A 12232-nucleotide genomic window follows, 5' to 3' on the forward strand; every position below is an offset into this window, starting at 1 on the left:
GGAAGTTATGCTGGTACAGCTAATATTCAGTGCCATACCCACATAGATAACAGGCAGATATATCTGTTATGTATGCAGTCCTACTTGCCTGATTAAGTATGCAGGCACCAGCACTGAGGGGCCCGCACCAAAAAATGGGCTGTGCTAGTGTAGGCATGTGTTTTGGGCGTGTGCAGATCCATTTTTCAGCGCCAAAAATTGACGTGTGGCAAAATAAAAATTGGCGTGCATTCATTTTGGGTCTCAGACCTTACCGCCACCCATTGACTTAGTGGTAGGGTCACACGCATTAACCGTGTGGTAATCATCTATGCACATAGAACTATTTTCTGGCACACATAGCGGACGTGCGTCGAAAATGAAATTACCGCAAGGGCCACACGGTAGCCGTGCAGTAACTCCAAATTGACGCACATTGGGCGTACGTAGGCGCCTATGCAGTTTCGTAAAAGGGTCCCTGAGTACTGCCAGTGCTCACATAACTCCTGGATCTACCCAGACTCTGGTATTAACAGGTGTATACACAAATCCTGGCTTGCTGCTTGCAGGTTTTAAATTTAGGTTTAGGCTCTCTTCAATGATTACCTAGATTACTTAAGCAGAGGTAGATGCACTAATCACAATCAAAGATTCATTCCAAGGGTCAAGTTATTTATACACCGGCCCATTTTCAAAGCGATTTAAACGAGCAAGAGCCTCTCCTGCTCGCTTAAATTGCTTCCCACTGACTAAGTGGGGATATTCAGAGGCATTTAATTGGAGACTGCTGCTGAATATCTCTAAAGACCACCCAAAAAAAAGTGGGCAGGTGAGGGGCGACACTGGGGGTAGCACTGGAGAGGAGCCCAAGGTTAAGCAGCATTATTCAGTGCCGGCACCCACATAGCTAAGTTGCTTAATTTAGACTGTTTAGCTATGCGGGTGCCAGCACTGAATAATGGCGTCACCTGCATAACTAATTTTTTTTCTAAAACCCTCCTGATTCTCCTCCTGACCTCTCTAATACCCCTCCCTCCTATCCCCTGACTGTGGTGCCCTGTCCTTCCCCTCCCCTGAACAAACCCCTCACCTCCAACCCTCAATGTCTAGGTAGGCCCCCTCCCCAGGCCTACCTGTCTCCATGGGGGTCTTTAGGGGAAGGAGTGCAGCAACCGCGCTCCTGCTTCCTCACCCCTCACAGCTCCCTGTCAAAATGGCTGCTGCGATCTCTTACGACTCAAGAAAAATAGACAAGTCCAAGCTATCAGATGATATCTGTGACAAATCCAATTGATCCCCCACTGATGCTTCATCTTTCAAGCATGGGACATAAAAAGCTGAAGAGATAGGTGCTAATGTCTCAATCTTCAATATCTCAACTAAATATTCTTCAACATCTCTTTTGAGGATCTCTTAACCATTTTAGGAAAAATAATTAAATGAAAATTCTTTTTGTTTAACTTTTTTGAATTTTCATTTTTTTCTGCAATAATGTACTGTCTTTAATCAAGAAACTTGCTTCTTGAATAAATGTATCAAACTTCAGTTCTACACTATCCAGAAAAGCCTTACACCAAACCACCTCAATAGCTTGAGTATCCAGTGAGTTAGATAGAAAGTGAACTTGGTTAAAAAGATGACACAGTTGCCTGGAGAGGACTTTACCAAGATCTTCCATTGCAGTCCAATCGCTAGCAGTCTGATAAGCTGAAACACGATCTGCTGAATAGTTCCAAACCTCATCGACTTCACTTAAGAAATGGCCAAATTGAAAACATAGAGGGGATTCAAGATGGCGGCTAAGTAGGAAGCACGGAAGAAAGCTCCGCTGTTAACCACTCTTACTCTTGATTTTTTTTGCCTTCGATTGAGTTTCCTAAACGATGCCTAAAAGGAGAGGTAAATCGCGAGGAGGTCCCGCTACTCCCCTTTTACCTGGAGTTGGAACAATGGATCGCTTCCTTTTACCGGGCACACCGACGGGGACTGGTTCGCTGCTGGAGGGATTAGGGAGAGGTCTGCCGTTTCCCCAGCTTGAACAGGAGACATCTTTTAGCCCCGAGATGAGGATTCCTCCTCCCATGCCGGCTATGGCGCTGAACTCGGACCGGAGACCCCTCGATGCGCAGGACGTGACGGGGTTTCCTGGCACGGGTGCTGAGTCGACGCCTGAGACGCCGGCGAACCCTGCTGTGGATACAGCAGAAGGGAGTGGAGGAGAGGTTGTCCCTGCGGAAGAACGTGGAGCAGTGGGAGGTCAACCAGCTTTAACTTCAACTCCTATAACGGATATACTAAGTAAGTCGTTTTTACCTGGAAAGCCTCAACAAATAACGTTGGATAACATTTGGGAAGCACTTGTAGGTTTAGAAGCCTCATTTACTCAAAAATTTATTCAGTTAAATAAGAAATTCATATCTGATAATGAAAAAATTGTGGAAATGGACATGAGATTAAAATCCTTGGGCAAAGATGTGGAAACTAACTCTTCAGTAATCAAAAATTCTCAACAAATACAAGTTAATTTAATTAAGGAAAATTTACATCTTCAAAATAGAATTGAAATATTAGAGAATTACCAACGTTCAAATGCCCTCAGACTGATAAACTTTCCTAAGCAGGTTGCTATTTCTCCATTGATAACCTTCAAGCAGTATTTAACAGAGGTTCTAAAAATCCCAGAAAAATCACATCCACCAATTTCAAAGATTTTCTATATAGAACCATCTCGGAAGAAAGACCTAGTACAAAGAGAGGAAGTAAATGCCCAATCTTTGGATTTAAATTTGACTCAAATTATTGAAGGAGACAATGTGGGCCTAACAACCGCTACACTTAAAGTGATTTTCATACTTCAACCGGACAGAGACTGGATACTTAAACAATTCTTTTTGAATAAAAGACCAGATTTCCTAGAGTGTAAAATTAGAATGTATCCTGATGTCTCAAGAATAACGCAAAAGAAAAGAAAAGAATTTCTTAAACTGAGACCAAAGGTAATGCAACTTGGAGCACTATTTTGGCTGAACTTTCCTTGCAAGTGCGTGATAAAATTAAATTCAATTAAATATGTATTTTTTGAGGCAAACCAATTGAACTCTTTTTTAGAAGCAAAGCTGAGAGACTCACAGCTTCCATTACCAGGGATACTAACAACTTCAATCCCATAAATAGTTTATATTGCCTGGAATGCTTATACTAGCCTTCATGTTTTGATTTAGAAGTTGGTTTCTAAAAATCTTATTTGATTTCCTGAAAATTGTGATAATCCCCTAGTATTGTGGACTATAGACGAGTAATGGTTTCTTTGTTAATTATACTTATTTCTATAAAGTTTATATTCTTTAAAAAAAAAAAATTTTCTTTAAGACACTAAATCGTCTTTATCTGTATTCAAGATATAATACTTGATGTAATTGAAAAATTTAAATAAATAAATAAATAAATAAAAAAAAAGAAATGGCCAAATTCAGCATCAGCTGTCCCACCTTGTTGTCATCTGAAACAGCAGTGCTTGCCCCAGGCAAACCTCAAGTCTCTGCAATCAAGTCACCCGCAGATGCATCCGCAAACCTCCTGGGGGATGCATTATTGCTCTGCGCTGGGGTTGATACTACCTCTTCCAACAGCAACACCATGGGTGCTGGAGACGGCCTTGGATCCTCATAGCTGGTCATTGTTTCAAAAGTCCAAGGAAGTCATTGAGTTGTCTTCCCCAGAAAACCTTCCAGTAGCCCTATCCTTAGTGTAGTTTACAGTACATAAGTACATAAGTAATGCCACACTGGGAAAAGACCAAGGGTCCATCGAGCCCAGCATCCTGTCCACAACAGCGGCCAATCCAGGCCAAGGGCACCTGGCAAGCTTCCCAAACGTACAAACATTCCACACATGTTATTCCTGGAATCTTGGATCTTTCCAAGTCCGTTTAGTAGCGGTTTATGGACTTGTCCTTTAGGAAACCGTCCAACCCCTTTTTAAACTCTGCTAAGCTAACCGCCTTCACCACTTTCTCCGGCAACGAATTCCAGAGTTTAATTACACGTTGGGTGAAGAAAAATTTTCTCCGATTTGTTTTAAATTTACTACACTGTAGTTTCATCGCATGCCCCCTAGTCCTAGTATTTTTGGAAAGCGTGAACAGTGGAGAGTGGCAGATGACTAAGGAATCCATAGGGCCAGTCAAAGAAAGGAAATCAGGCTTATTTCTGCCTCCATATACAGTAGCACAGGAATCATGCATTCACCATTTTGTTCCACCCCTAGCTTTGTCATAACTGCAAAATGTTAATATACTTTAGTAAAAAGGCTTTCAAATTCATTAAATGGGCAATTGTTTCACCAATCTACACAACACACACTACACTTTCAACATGAAAGACCAATTATATAAATATTCAAAATGTGGCAGAGTAGCCTAGTGGTTACAGCCCAGGCTGACAACCAGAGAAGCCCACTTGAAATCCTTCTGCTGCTCCTTTTGATTATGGGGAAGTCACATATGTCTTTTGGTACAAACCCCATACCATTTTCGTCACTTTTTCTGAACCACTTCAAGTCTTTTTAAGTCCTTAATAAGATTGTTTCCAAATCTGAACACAATACTCCAAGTGATCTTAGGCCTCACAGTGGCCTTCCTCGGCAATTTCCTTAATCCATGCCTACTGCTAATAACTTTGAAGGGATTGCTTGATGAAGGTAGTGTCTTCTATTTCTACTTTATAGTGACGGACCTGAAAATTTCTTGTAGCCTTTCCCCAATCTATATGTTTGAACAACTTTATTCCAGATTTCTTTCAACAGGTGCTTGTCCAGCATGTTTAGGACATGTGCATCAAATTGATTTCATTTAAAAGAAATGGCTTGATGAGTATTTAAATTAGCTTAACTACTGTGCCTACTTTTCCTTATACAATAATAGTGCAAGTGACAGAAAATGTGCGAACAATTATACCTGCTCTGTACTGTACCTGATGTAAATGCCCATGCCTAGATGTTAGTAGTTACTGCATAGTAAACGGCACTTATCAGGTGGTGATTGTAAATCTTTACCACAATTTAGTAAAAGAACCCTAAAATGTTTTGATTTTTCATTCTTAATTATTTTTTGGCATGTTGAAAGTGAATAGTGTACTGTTTAGATCTGTGAACCAAGCTCTGACTTTAATACATTTTGAACTGCATTTTTTTAACATGAGAATAAGAAAAATGTAAAATGATGTGAAGATTACAAGTTAGTGTATATATGTTTACACATAAGAACTTTCATAGAGATAGTGTTTTTATTAATACTCACGCAGCACCTTGCATGCTCAAAGATAAGGATATACCCACTTAGATGGCTTGCAATAAAAGTATTTGTTTTTCCATATTGCACAACAAATCAGGATTGAATCTATGACATTACAGTTAATGAAGTATTTCTGCAGAGCATGTTGATATCATTTGGAATGCTGTGTGGGAATAATGCCTTCAGAAGGACAAAGTAGATAAAATAGTTTCATAGTCTAACTATAACCTTTGCATTTCTGTTTTGTTTTGTCACTGAGCACTTTTTATTGTACCAGAAGGTCGAAGTCTAGTTTTCAATTTTATTTATTTACACATCCTGTGGTAAGTTTTAATGTCTGCTTAGTAATCATCCCCAATTTAAAAAAATGTTTTGTGCTTCATATTCTGTAAGTAATTCACTTTTAATGCTGTCATAGTAAGGACAGAGTTCCTGGCCTTTGCAAATACCATTACAGAAGTTAGTAAAATCAAAATCATAGCTTCTTCCTATCTGCCAAACAAATGCCTAAAAATCTAACACACAAAACCCACCATTCCTTTACTCATTCATAAATGGCTTTATTAATACAAGCTTTGTTCATAAAAGATTTACTTTTACTAAGCGTCAGTAAGCCCTACACGGTCTTACTGCTCACTAAACAGGAAGTACCGCCGGGCTACTGCAGCAGCCCAGTGGTACTTCCCACCCATAGTGTGCCGTCATATCTAGTGCTACAAAATATATGTTTATTTTTGTAGTGCTGGAGTGTACCCGGCGGTAACAGGCAGTGCAGTGCGCTACCCACTTACCACTGGGTTAGCGTAGGAGCCCTTACTGCCACCTCAATGGGTGACAGTAAGGACTCTGCCCTGAAAATGCCACACAGCAAGTGCTTTACTTGCCGCATGGCCATTTCCTGCAGGAAAGAGAAACTTCCCTTTTACCTACTGCAGTAAAAGGGGACCTCGGCACGCCCCAGCGCAGTCCTCTTTTTGCCACAACTTGGTGAAAAGGGCCCTTAATGATATAAACCACAAAAAGGGGCATAATCGAACGGGGAGCCCAAGTTTTCCTGAGAACGTCCTTGCAGGACGTCCCCACGAAGGGGCGAGGAAACCTGTATTATCAAAACAAGATAGGCGGCCATCTTTTGTTTTTAATAATACGGTCAGGGACGGCCAAATCTCAACATTTAGGTCGACCTTAGAGATGGTTGTCCCGATTTTCAGCGATAATGGAAACCGAGGATGCCCATCTCAGAAACGACCAAATCCAAGCCATTTGGTCATGGGAGGAGCCAGCATTCCTAGTGCACTGGTCCCCCTGACATGCCAGGACACCAACCGGGAACCCTAGGGGGCACTGCAGTGGACTTCAGAAAAAGCTCCCAAGTGCATAGCTGCATTACCTTGTGTGCTGAGCTCCCAACCCCCCCCCCCCCAAACTCCACTCCCCACAACTGTACACCATTACCATAGCCCTTAGGGATGAAGGGGGGCACCTAGATGTGGGTACAGTGGGTTTGTGGTGGGTTTTGGAGGGCTCACATTTACCACCACAACTATAACAGGTAGGGGGGGGGATGGGCCTGGGTACCCATTAAAACTGCTCCAGGAACCTGCATACTGCTGTCATGGAGCTGGGTATGATATTTGAGGCTGGCATAGAGGCTGGAAAAAATATTTAAACATTTTTTTAGGGTGGGAGGGGGTTAGTGACTACTGGGGGAGTAAAGGGAGGTCATCCCCAATTCCCTCTGGTGGTCATCTGGTCATTTAGGGCACATTTCTGTGGCTTGGTTGTAAAAAAAAAGGACCAAGTAAAGTCAGCCAAGTGTTCGTCAGGGACGCCCTTCTTTTTTCCATTATCGGCCGAAGACGCCCATGTGTTAAGCCAGTCCTGCCTTCGCTATGCTTCCGACACGCCCCCGTGAACTTTGGCCGTCCTCGCGACGGAAAGCAGTTGAAGATGACCAAAATCAGCTTTTGATTATTTATTTATTTATTATTACATTTATATCCCACGTTTTCCCACCTGTTTGCAGGCTCAATGTGGCTTACAAAGTACCATATCGGCGTTTGCCGTTTCGGTTAATAATAAATACAAGATTATGTTGTGGTCAAAAGAGGTAGAAGTGAATCAGAGGTTAGGGGTCGAGGGGAAGGAAGATAGTAAATTGTCCAGTACGATCATTGATTATGTTGTGTTGCTGGGTGTAGGGGTTTATGTTGGATCGGTGGGATATGCTTTGTTGAAGAGGTGGGTTTTTAATTATTTCCTGAAGTTTAGGTGGTCATGTATTGTTTTAACTGCATACGGGAGTCCATTCCATAGTTGTGCGCTTATGTAGGAAAAGTTAGATGCATAAGTTGTTTTATATTTTAGCCTTTTGCAGTGCTGATTATGCCGATTTGGGCGACCCTGGGAGAAGGACACCCATCTCCCGATTTGTGTCAAAAGATGGGCGCCCTTCTCTTTCGAAAATAAGCCTGAAAGTATACCAATAATAGAGAGCATTGTTTTAAGACACAATGAAAATGGGGTAGGCTCCAGTGAGTAAGCTATTATGATGCACCATTTCTTTAATTAGATGGTGCAAATATAACAAGTGAAGTCTGATTGACAAGTTACTTTTCGAGGAAAATGGCACTCCTATCATGATGTGTTCTGCTGATGAATGTGCCTAGTGACACTCAGCTGAACACACATAAAAAATTTTACGTACACTTGCGTAGGATAATCACTAGTTTACTTACACAGTTTTTAGGTTGTAGGAGAATAATTTTCAAAACTGTGTGGGCAGAGGCAAAGTCAGCAGGTGCTTAAAGTGATGGATTTTATACTATTTTGCAAAGGGAATGTTTATACTTTATATATACTCTTCTTTTGACAATTGCACATGTTAAAAAGTACTTCACAGAGATTTGCACCTGCTTTTTTCTGTGGGCACTTTTGCTATCCAGAACTCAACTTCCATGACAATGTGAATAAAAGTCTGCACATTGTGGAACAAAGTACATATTTTTACCTACACACGGAATGGGCAATTTACAGATGGCTTATGTACCAGTTTAGTGGACCTTTCAGGGAATGGTTGGGCTGAGGTGACCCTGAGGTGGGTATATAACAATTCAATGGTGTATGTAGCAAAAAAAAAAAACCTGTTCAATCTCTTCAAGCATTCACACCAATATATGGATCCCCTGAAGGCCGGCTATAAAGACTATAAAATTAAAACAAAATCTCTAGGCAGGCATACCAAAATCACTCTGAGAAAATGAATAAGGGAGGCTGGTATACTAAAAAAAACCCCATATAATTTATTTCATCCTTTCCAAGTACAAAAATATACACAGTAACAGAGATATGAAAATAATGAAGGAGACAATCCATAAAACCAAAATAAGATTGGTTGTTTATTTTTGAACCTATTGCAACTAAGTATTTTCGGTCATTGGTCTCCTTTGAGGTGTGCTATCTCCTTTTGCATTTCTTAGACTCCTTTATAAGTAGGCAGATATTGCACTTTCTCTGCTTCTGGGTAAGTGCCTTCTTCACTCTCAGGGCTTTTAGCAGCCAATGCTCCCCTTTATGTCTACTTTGGTGATAATCAGTCCTTAGGGCACGGGATATATACCCTAGCCTCCAAATTTTCTTTTCATGATACACTCCTCTCATTAATTGCTGTCATTCAGTATTCCAACTGTCTTTCTCTCTCCATTAGAATGCATGTCTCTCTGTTCCCCATGCTTCACCTTAACCTCTAAAAGGAAAAAGCCCTAAACTAAAATAGTGTGTGGTGGCCTTCCCCTCATGATTCTCTCTCCCACCCTAGCAGAAAAAATGGCTGCCCCAGCACACCCCCACCTCCCCCTTCTGTAGGCTCCCTGGGCCTACCTGGTGGTCTAAAGGAAATTGGGCAGGAGCAATGCCCACTCGCTCCTGCCCAGCACAGTCCTGCAGTTCAAAATGGTTGCCACAACATACATAATTAGCCCTAGATATTCAGTGCTGGTGCCCAGGCGTGGCCCAGCACTAAATATCCTGGGCTAATTTAGCTGGCAACAGTCAGTGTTTAAAATAGTGCTGATTGCTGCTGTCTGAATATCAGCCGGATAGTGACGTGGAGGGGCATAATCAAACTGGGCGCCCATCTTTAAGGGCGCCCATCTCAAAGAATGGCCTGGCAAAGGGGCGGGGCATCCTGTATTATCGAAACAAGATGGGTGTCCATCTTTCGTTTCGATAATACGGTCGGGGACAGACAAATCTCAACATTTAGGTCGACCTAAGAGATAGTCAACTTAAATGTTGAGATCGCCGACCTTAGAGATGGCTGGCCTCGGTTTTCGCCGATAATGGAAACCGAGGACGGCCATCTCAAAAACGGTCAAATCCAAGCCATTTGGTCATGGGAGGAGCCAGCATTTGTAGTGCACTGGTCCCCTCTCACATACCAGGACACCAACTGGGCACCCTAGGGGGCACTACAGTGGACTTCACAAATTGCTCCCAGGTGCATAGCTCCCTTACCTTGGATGCTGAGCCCCCCAAACCCCACTACCCACAACTGTACAACACTACCATAGCCCTTAAAGTGTAACAGGGGGCACCTAGATGTGGGTATAGTGGGTTTCGGGTGGGTTTTGGAGGGCTCACATTTACCACCACAAATGTAACAGGTACGGGGGGGATGGGCCTGGGTCCGCCTGCCTGAAGTGCACTGCAGTACCCACTAAAAACTGCTCCAGGGACCTGCATACTGCTGTGAAGGAGCTGGGTATGACATTTGAGGCTGGCATAGAGGCTGGAAAAAATATGAAAATTTTTTTTTTAGGGTGGGAGGGGGTTAGTGACCACTGTGGGAGTAAGGGGAGGTCATCCCCGATTCCCTCTGGTGGTCATCTGGTCAGTTTGGGCACCTTTTCGAGGCTTGGTCGTGAACAAAAAGGGACCAAGTAAAGTCGGCCAAATGCTCGTAAGGGACGCCCTTCTTTTTTCCATTATCGGCCGAGACATGCCCCCTTGTACTTTGGTCGTCCCCGCGACGGAAAGCAGTTGAGGAACGCCAAGTCGGCTTTTGATTATGCTGATTTGGCCGACCTTGAGAGAAGGACACCCATCTCCCGATTTGTGTCGAACGATTGACGCCCTTCTCTTTCGAAAATGAGCTGGATAGTAACATAGTAGATGACAGCAGATAAAGACCTGTACGGTCCATCTAGTCTGCCTAACAAGATAAACTCATAAGGTATGATTGATACTACATATGTATACTTGATCTTGATTTGTCCTTGCCATTTTCAGGGCACAGACCATAGAAATCTGCCCAGCACTGTCCTTGTTTTCCAACTTCTGAAGATGTCATCAGGGCACAGACCATAGAAGTCTGTCAGGCCCTGTCCTTGTTCTCTAGCTACTAAAGCTGAATCTGTCCAGCCATGATCAGGGTACAGTTTGTAGAAGTCTTTCCAGCACTGGCATTGCTTCCCAATTACTGGCGTTTCCATCTAATCACTGCTAAGCTTCTCTGGTTTCTTGTCTTCCATACAGGATTCCTTTCTGTTTATTCCACTTATTTTTTAATTCTGTTACCATTTTCATCTCCACCACCTCCTGCAGAAGGGCATTCCAGGCATCTACCAAACTCTCCATGGAAAAGTACTTCCTGACGTTATTCCTGAATCACCCACCTTCCAACCTCAATTCATATCCTCTAGTTCTACCACCTTCCCATCTCTGAAAAAGGTTTGTTAGTAGATTAATACCTTTCAAATAATTGAATGTCTGTATCATATCACCCCTGTCTCTCCTTTCCTCCAGGGTATACATGTTCAGGTCCTCAAGTCTCTCCTCATACGTCATGTGACGCAAACCTCATACTATTTTCATCGCTTGTCTCTGAACCACTTCAAGTCTTTTTATATCCTTAGCAAGATGCAGTCTCCAAAACTGAACATGTTCTGCCCCCATATTATTTGTATTCAATTACAATATGTGTGTAATAACACTGTGTATTAGAACTGCTTTTTCTATAGTTTGCAGTATCCTGTGATTGAATCCTTGTGATATTTCCCTATTGCTGTTAGCTCTGAGCTTGGGCCAGCCCTCTGTCTCTGCCCCTGTGGGTTGTGTGAGAGAATCAAGTCTTCCTTTCATGTTTTTGTGATCAGCAGCTGTTCTAGGGGCTGATCCATCCTTAATTTACTGTAATTCCACCAAGATTTTTCACCATCTCCCCAAGTCATTCCCCTTTATTTACCCTGAGTTTCTCCCTTTATCTCCTTTGAGTGTTACAACTTTTCCTCTCAGCTAGGCTGAGGTTCTGGCCATCTCCTTGCTTCTGGGGTGGCTAGATACAGACTCTATAAGAAGAAGGCAACAATTCTTTTCTAAGCAACTGGACTGTGTGTTGGATTTTCATTGTTTATTCTGAGCACTACAATAAAGATTTGCTTAAGAATTGAGAGTCTACTGGTAAAGCTTCTACTTTAATCTTGCTGTTTAGCTACACTATACTTTGCCTAGAACAGTACAGTGAAAAAGTTTGGACACTACAGTACAAATCTCAGGGGGAGTAAAAATCCTGGTCACTTAGTGGATTCTACTGACAACCATGCAGGATAATTCTTTCACAAAGAGCATTCCTCTATGTAAAAGAAAGAGCAGAGTTACAAGTGCATTGCTTAAAAGTGTCTGTGTGACCTCAAGTGAAAATTAAATAATTCTGCAAAAGAACTGTGCGGTGTGAAAGCCTAAGCCTCCATTCTATCTCTAGCAGAGTAAATAAAAGCAGAGTTATATAGAAGGCAGTTCTGGTACACTCAAGGAAACACTCTCTCTGAGGAAGTTTCGGAAAGCTAAAACGTTGTATGGCTTGGAATGTTGCTGTGTGAATTTGTGTGAGAAACTGGTCTGTTTGAATAAACCACATGTAACCACTCACCTCCACCTACCCTCCTCTCTTCCTTCCCGTCCACA

General features: G+C 42.4%; 1 protein-coding gene across 1 annotated transcript in view; it reads right to left on the reverse strand.

The window, feature by feature from the left end:
• The window catches only part of LOC115462644, a 248980-nt gene that overhangs the window by 68207 nt on the left and 168541 nt on the right, over window positions 1-12232 (reverse strand). The gene's annotated exons all lie outside the window — the stretch shown is intronic.

The sequence above is a fragment of the Microcaecilia unicolor genome, chromosome 2 (assembly GCF_901765095.1).
Source record: "Microcaecilia unicolor chromosome 2, aMicUni1.1, whole genome shotgun sequence".
Taxonomy (NCBI): Eukaryota; Metazoa; Chordata; class Amphibia; order Gymnophiona; family Siphonopidae; genus Microcaecilia; species Microcaecilia unicolor.